The sequence below is a fragment of the Rattus norvegicus genome, chromosome 4 (genome assembly GCF_021556685.1).
Source record: "Rattus norvegicus strain SHRSP/BbbUtx chromosome 4, alternate assembly SHRSP_T2T, whole genome shotgun sequence".
Classification (NCBI taxonomy): Eukaryota; Metazoa; Chordata; class Mammalia; order Rodentia; family Muridae; genus Rattus; species Rattus norvegicus.
This window is the reverse complement of record NC_141537.1, coordinates 152,959,904-152,968,214: the sequence shown is the minus strand read 5'-3', so window position 1 is coordinate 152,968,214 and position 8,311 is coordinate 152,959,904.

Sequence of the window (8,311 nt, the reverse complement as noted above, 5' to 3'; positions counted from 1 at the left end):
TTGGAGGAAGTGTGTCACTGTGGAGGCGTGCTCTGAGGTCTCCTATGCTCAAGGTACACCCAGTCATGATCTCCTTCTGCTGCTTGCGGATTAAGATGTAGAACTCTCAGCTCCTCCAGCACCATATCTGCCTGTACGCTGCCATGCTTCCTGTCATGATGAGAATGGACTGGACCTCTGAAACTATGAGCTGTCTCTAGTTAAATATTTTCCTGTATTAGAGTTGCCCTGGACATGGTAGCTCTTCACAGTGATGGAACCCTTAGGCAGCACTTCTCTGCCTGTATCTTGATTCCTCCAATGGTGGACTTCACAGCCATCTCATGGAGGTGCAGATCTCCCTTTTCTCCACTTCTGGGTTAGGTGGGTGGATCTCTCACTCTCAGTGCCCTTGGCAATCAGTTACCCTTTTCTACCTTCTTCCGTTTCCTTCCCTCTTTCATCCTTTCCCCCTTCCTCCCCCTTTTCCTCCTTCCTCATCCTTTTTTGTTTTCTGACACAGATCTCATTATTTATCCCAGGCTGGCCTCAGATCTGTGGTCCTCCTCCCTTGACTTCCCCAGTGCCGGGGTCACAAGAGTGCACCACCACACCTGGCCAGGCGTGTGCCACCAGCTCTCGTTGTTCCCTTTGAGAATGAGAAGTCCTTGGCCTGGAGATGACCAGGCGCCTTCAGGAGCCTCCTCAGCCTCTCCTACTGTTTGAATAAGAAACTCATCCCGGTAGACAGAGTCTGACAGGGGCCAGGGAAGGCGTTGTCTTCTGCGTCACTTTTCCTTTATTCCCGGACTTCCTGAACATTGGCTACAAATAGTGACAGGCATTACATAACCCAGTGTGAAGGTGGTGTGCCTGTCACAGCAGTCTGGGCCTGGTCAACCCGACTCAGGTCTCAGAGGGTGACTCCCTGTCTGCAGGGGACCTAGGAGACCCTGACCTCCAAGCTGCTGGTGCAGTGACCTTAGCTTTAAATGGCTCAGGGCAGTTTTCCCTAGGCCACAGAGAAAGAGTCTCCATCCCGTTTCCCACCCTCAACAGCAGGGGCTTTGGCTTCCTTGGCTGTTTCAGGCTGTTCTTGTTTCTGCTGGAGAGCCTTGAGTGTTTGATCTCCAACTGGTCTCCTGCTGCAGAGACCCAAACAACCCAAGTCAAAACTATCAACAGGAAAAGTGTCTTAGGTCAAGAATGCAGCCGGAATAGCTTCAAGCCGGTCATTCTGCTCCAAGCCTACGGGGGAGGCCTTTACCTGAGTGGGACAATGAGTGTAGGGCCGTCCCCAGATACTCTGCCTTCTTCTGCTCCCTCTGCACGACCCTGCTAGTGAAGGGACCTCCAGGGCCAAAAGGCACGTAGGCTGGTGGTGACAGCTGACTGACATCCAAGTCCTGAGACCTAGGGATTCCAGCTGCAATTCCACCATGCCACCTGATAACCCTGCAATAAAAAGACATGCTTTGATCAAACAAGTTGCCATGTTTTGTGAACATTATTGGGAATTCCAAGAGAAATATACTTTCTGGTAGTTAAAATTATTTTTATTTTATGTATGAGTTTTTGCATATGTATGTATATGTATGTATGTATATGTATGTGCACATGTGCTATGAACATGCCTAGTGTGCAGGAAGGACAGGACAGGACGTCAGATCACCTGGGACTGGAGTTATTGATGGTTGTATGTTGCCATGTGGTTGCTGAGAATTGAACCCAAGTTCCCTGGAAGAGCAGCCAGTGCTCTTAACTGTTGAGCCATCCCTCCAGGTCCTAGTTTCTGGCATTTACAAGTATTTGAATATTAGGTTCGGGATATAGCTCACTGGTAAAGCACTTACTGTGCTCGAGGTCCTGGATGTATTCCCCTTGGGGATTGCCATAGGAAATGGAACCTTTTCTTTATGTGGCTTGTCTGTCATTCTGCTCTCTGTGCTGAGGTCCTCCCCTTGACTCCGACTCCCCATGCTGAGAGAAGTTCTCCCTCTGTGCCGAGACCTCCTCTGTGCCCTCACCCCTGGCTCTCTGTGTTGAGAGAGGTGTCCCTCTTTTTTGCTCCCTCCTGCCTGTCCCCTCTTTGATCAGGTTTGATTTGGAACAATTCCTTGTGACTTCTTTACTTTGCCTGATGCCAGAAGCTGAAGAGCGATGCATAAAACAGAATCTTTTCCCTTTCCCACCCCAGTCTCAAAGGTGCTTTCCCTTAAATCCCACAAAACCACACAGGTCCTTCATTCAATTATTTTCTGACTTACTCCCTGTCCACTGACCAAGCTAGTTCAGTGTGGCCACTGGTCTGTGCGTCCAGCTCCCTCAGGGGGTGAAATAGCAATGACTCCTGCATTCTGATCCATGTCACCAGGCTGGCCTTGAATTTAGAGAACTGACTGTCTCTGCCTCCCAAGTGCTGGGTTTAAAGGCACGTGCCACTCTCCTTGGCGTGGGAGGATGCCTTTCATGACGAGGTTTTGAAGATCTGTAGCTGCAGGTGCTCTTGCAGAGAGCATCAGCCTGGTGCAATAGGAGGATATAGGATAGGGTATAGGACAGGAGAGCCGATATAAAGGATATAGGATAGGGTATAGGACAGGAAAGCCGATGTAAAGCACCTATAAGGATATGAACATGGTGGGAGGAAACAGGGAGGCCAAGTTTAGAACAGAGGCAGAAGGAACACCCATTCAGAGCCTGCCCCACATGTGGCCCACACATATACAGCCACCCAATTAGACAAGATGGATGAAGCAAAGAAGTGCAGGCCGACAGTTACCGGATGTAGATCTCTCCTGAGAGACACAGCCAGAATACAGCAAATACAGAGGCGAATGCCAGCAGCAAACCACTGAACTGAGAACAGGACCCACGTTGAAGGAATCAGAGAAAGAAGTGAAAGAGCTTGAAGGGACTTGAGACCCCATATGAACAACAATGCCAAGCAACCAGAGCTTCCAGGGACTAAGCCAGTACCCAAAGACTATACATGGACTGACCCTGGGCTCTGACCTCATAGGTAGCAATGAATATCCTAGTAAGAGCACCAGTGGAAGGGGAAGCCCTGGGTCCTGCTAAGACTGAAGAACCCCCAGTGAACTAGATTGTTGGGGGGAGGGTGATAATGGGGGGAGGATGGGGAGGTGAACACCCATATAGAAGGGGAGGGGGGGTTAGGGGGATGTTGGCCAGGAAACCGGGAAGGGGAATAACAATTGAAATGTAAATAAGAAATACTCAAGTTAATAAAGATGGAGGAAAAAAAGGATATGAACATGGTCATTACCGGTCAACATGTATGTATTTAATTTCCATGCTGTACCCCACTATCCTGTTAGAGGAAGTGTGTCACTGTGGGCATGGGCCTTGAGGTTTCAAAAGCTTATGCCAGCCCAGTGGCTCTCTCTGCCTGCCTGCCCATGGATTACGATGTAAAGCTCTCAGCTATTACCCCAGCACCACGCATGCCACCATTCTCCCGGCCATGATGGTAATGGACCAAACCTCTGAATTGAAAGCCAGCCCCAGTTAAATTCTTTTCTTTATAAGAGTTGCCTTATGGTGTCTCTTTACAGCAATAGAACTCTCTAAACAGTGACCCAGCATCCAGGAGGCAGAGGCAAGTGGATCTCTGTGAGTTTGAGGTAAGCCTGGTCTAAGGAGTAAATTCCAGGACAGCCAGGGCTACATAGAAAGAGCCTGTCTCAATAACCAATTACCCCAAAAAGAACAAACAAGCCTCCCACCCCCGGCAACAACGATATGACAGAAGAACAAGTCTATGGGTGTTGTTATCGATCAGACCATGTTTAGGCAGCTGAGTTGGAGAAGCTTCATGTAGCTTACCTTTATTTGCATTCGACACACATATTTAATCTGTGTTTGGAACGTCCTCTTGATCTGTAATCACTGTTTGGCAATACATTCCCAGGAGTATAAATATCAATGCTATATTGGCAGAAATCACAGCTATTAGCATTATAGATCCCTTTTCTTAGTCTTGCTTTTTGATGAGAATTCTACTGTGACATCAGAATTTGCCTCGTTTGATTTTGGATCATTTTTATCAGCCTCCCTCTTTGGATATTTTTGCTTAGTATTGTCTTTTATACAATAGAGTGGATTTTTTTTGTTGCTAGTACATTTGATACTTACCAACCTCAAGTGATATCCTTGCACTCTCATCTAATAGCAAGAAGCAACCAGTAGCCGTCTCTGTAACCTGTCCTTTTCTCTTCATCCAGTAGAGCATCTGCTGAACTGTCTACTGTCTTTTAACATGAAGCAGTTGGCAAACCGAGTTTGAGAGTTGTGGGTACTCCCCTCTGAAACTGACTTTCGACAGTCTCTCATCTGCGTTTTATGCTTTCTTTCTCTTTTTTCTTGAAAAAGAGGAAATTACTTTTAATATCAGAGGTTATAAAGAGACTCATTATTCTCACATTCACACAAGCTCAATTAGCTACGGAGCAGGTTGCAAGCCTACTTACTCCCTAACACTTCTTAGTTAGCACCAAGCGACCCAGAGACGGAAGCAGTCAGTGCCTTAGGACCAGTGTCAGCACTTAGGAAGGTGACCCAGCAGGTTTGCCTAGCTCCAAGCCAGCCTGGGTTACATAGTGGATTCCAGATTAGCCAGAGTAAGAAAGAAAGCTCTCTCCATATATGACGTAACACGTGCTACGTGCATAGAAAGGAACGGCAAACGTCAGAAAGAAGGCCCTTTAGAGAAGAAAGCGAAACAAAAGCTGCTGTGCCATTTGGGATAATTTGATGAGATTGCTTGACAAATTCACGTGTGGTCCCCTTGCCTGCTGCCCTCGAGGTTAGGACTGAGGCCTGGGCACAAATGCACCCAAGGCTGGCTGAATGCAGTAGGCATCTCAGAAGACATGGGGCGGGGGAGGAGTGGGGGTTGGGGGAGGGGGTTGCGGAAGGCGCTGCCAAGGAGTCACATCCTCAAGGGCTTGTCCTCCCACCCCCTTTAAAAAGTAATTAATTAATTAGTGTTATGTGCGTCTGCTCATGCTCACACGAACCCTGGTGGATGCGTGGAGACCTGAAAACAACTTTGGGGTGTCAGTTTATGCCACTGTGTGGGACTCAGGGATTGACCTCGGGAGAGTCAGGCGTGGCAGCGTTCCACTGGTCCCCTTTGCTTCCATTTTATCCAGAGTCTCTTCTGTGCGCCTTGGTTGAAATTGTAAGTGCACACACATGCACGGATCATTTTCTGGCCCCCTCTCTTGGGTTCTGCTGCTCTGTGTGGGTGTTTATGCCAGTTCAATACCGCCTTGATTATTTATTGTAAGTTGTGAATTGGCTTAATTTATTTTGGCTGCTCTTTCCTTGCATTTGTTAAATATGAAGATTGTTTTCAGCCTTTATGTTTAACAGTTGGTTTTGGTATGTGTAAGGTCTTTGGCTTCCTTCCTGCCTTCGGGCATCTTAAGTCACTCAACAGAGTGTTGCTGTCTAAATGTCTGACACCTGATCTTTTCCCTTCAAATGACCTGGTGTTTTCACTTAAATAATAACCAAAACCTAAGATTGTATCAGTGTCCATTTTCATCTCCTGTTCTCTGATTGGCTGCAGACACGTCCTGCTCGGTACTGTTTCATTGGTTGCTGGTGTTGTAGGTGTCTCATGCAGGCTATGTTGTGCAGGTACCTTGTTCTTGTGCATTTATAATTTGGGGTTCATGAAAATATGCTACTGTCTGACTGTCTCGGTAGATACTGCCTGTGCGATTTTGGTTTTCCTACTCTGGGTGCTCTGTCTCTAAGGGAGGAGCCCCGGGGAGGATTCACATCTGTGCACGGGTCACTATAGCTGTATTCCCAGAACTCTTCTAGTAGGCTTAGCCAATTTCACATAGGACTTTTGCTGTTTTTTTCTTTCTCTTCCTTGTTTAGCAGCTTGTGAGGCATCCCTCTGATGTGTCTAATGAGAGTCCTTTGCTGCGAATACAGCCAAGACAGCCATGTACGCCCCCGACCCCCACTCAGGGGTGTGGAGGGTCAGCTATTGCTTCATTTGCTGAGGGTGTTTACCTTTCCCGCTCTCCTGTTCATTTTGTTTAATTGAGAGAGTCTGGGAGAGCTGAATGTAATTCAGCTGATGTATTCTGTCACGCCACCGAATGCTCCTGGCTTAAAGAAAAATTTACAAGGCTTATCCCTTAAATAGCATTATGTTGCTATGGGATTTCACTTAGAAGCATAACCATGTTTATATATCAAGCATATACGCCTACAGAGCTTTGCAATTTCTGCATAACATTTCCTCTTTCATCGATGTGTTTCTTAATTTACGTATTTCACCGAGTTTTTGCTATGAGGAGTTTTTCACTACAACAAAAAAGACACAGTAAAAATTCTGACGTATTTTAGTTGGGGTTAATGTATAAATTTACACATTTATAAAGCTGTAACTAGAATGTCATATACAAATTCTTTCCTTTGGATTGTAGGCACCTGACATTATTTATTTATTTTTACAGCTTGGGGCTAGAGAGATGGATCGCTCAGTAGTTAAGGGCCCCGGCTGCTCTTGCAGAGAATCAGGGTTCGAGTCCAAGCAGCTTACACAGTGCTGGATAACCATTTGCAGCTCCAGGTCCTGGGAATCCACTGTTGTCTCCTGTCTCTGTGGGCACCAAGCTCTCACGTGGTACACAGACACAACATGCAGGGAAAACGCTCATCTGTTGCAGTAAATCTCTAACCCCAATAAGCCCATGCAGAAACCACACAACTCAGTTACAATATTTATAAGCTGCATGCCTAGACTGGGCAGTCTGCACTACTGTATTTCCCAGCTATGAGATCGTTTGTTACTGTGCCTTCTCCAGGCCACGTGGATCTGCCCCACCTTCCTTCTACCCCCTCTTCCCCTGTCTTCTTCCTCTCTCCTCTTTCTGTTGCTTATCTTGACCTGTAAAATCCTGAACCTTTAGTTCTAGTATTTTGCTCCCTATATTTTCAGGTAATATTTAAGTTGTTCTTTGATTTCTGACGGGATTTGAGATTGGTTGCAGTCTCATAGTTTTGAGAGGACGTTTTTCAGATGGTATCCAAGCTAAAACCAGGACACGCACGATTCAGGTATAGAACTGTAGCAAGCCTTTGAAGTTAGGATAGATGGGAGAGTGCCTTATCTAAATTGACAATATGATGGACTGGGTGTTAAGTGTATCTTATACTTTATAATTTGCATAACTGTAAAGTTGTACTCAATTTATATCTGAGAGAAGAGAGTCTTTTAATTAGACAAAAAGGGGGGAAATGTTGTGGGTGGCCCTGGTGCTGTTTGTATTCTGAGGCTAATTCTGCTTCCCCAGGAGGGGCTGCCCTGATGAGGAATGGATCACTACTCAGTGATTTCATGCGAACCCTCTCCTCATTTTAACTGGTCAAATAAAGGCTAGACACTGTGATTGGGCAGTGGAAGGGACAGATGGGGCTAGAGGTTTTAGAGAGTGGGGGAAAGGAGGGAAGGAGAGAGGGGGAAGATGGAGGAAGAGGAAGGACGGTGGAGCAGAACCACGTGACCTGGAGAAGCCACAAGTAGCATGGGATCTCATAGCTGGGGAACAGAGTCAGGTAGTGGTCGATCTGCCCAGTCTAGGTGTACAGCTTGTAAATATTGTAACAGGCTTATTGGGGTTGGAGATTTACCGCAACACTCATATGCATAAAATAAATTAATCTAAAATATTTAAAAGTTTTAGTTTGTCAAATAAACATTCCTTCTTGTCTTGACAAACTCCTTAAATGTATTAACTTTCTCTTTAGTTACTCAGTATTCCAGTTGCATAAGGAAACACACACACACACACACATATATACATACATTCGTTGAAGGATTAGGAGCCTCATGTCTTTTTTTAGGTTTATTTAATTTAATTTAATTTTATATATGTCTCCATGTTGATATTTGCCCCTGAGTGCAGGTTCTTGCTATGAACATCCTGGCATGGATCCTGGGATCTGAACTTGGATTCTCTGCAAGAGCAGTGCATGCTCCCTCCAGCCTGATCTTAGTTTTTTTGTACATTATCTAGGGAGCCATGACTACTCCAAATGAGGGTAAGTGACATTTCCATCTCACTGCAGTTCCTGATTGACTGTTTTACATTGGTTTGCTCATTCTTTTGAGAGCTTTCTTAAGCACCTGCTGAGTGCCAGTCATGGTAGGAAGCAGAGATGCATTGAGCAGGCTGCTGATGGAGAAGACCAGATGCACAGGTGCTGTGCACAGGTGTGTCCGTTCCTATGGCAGCTGGGGTGTTCAGCAAGTGCTGTGCACAGGTGTGTCCTTTCTTGT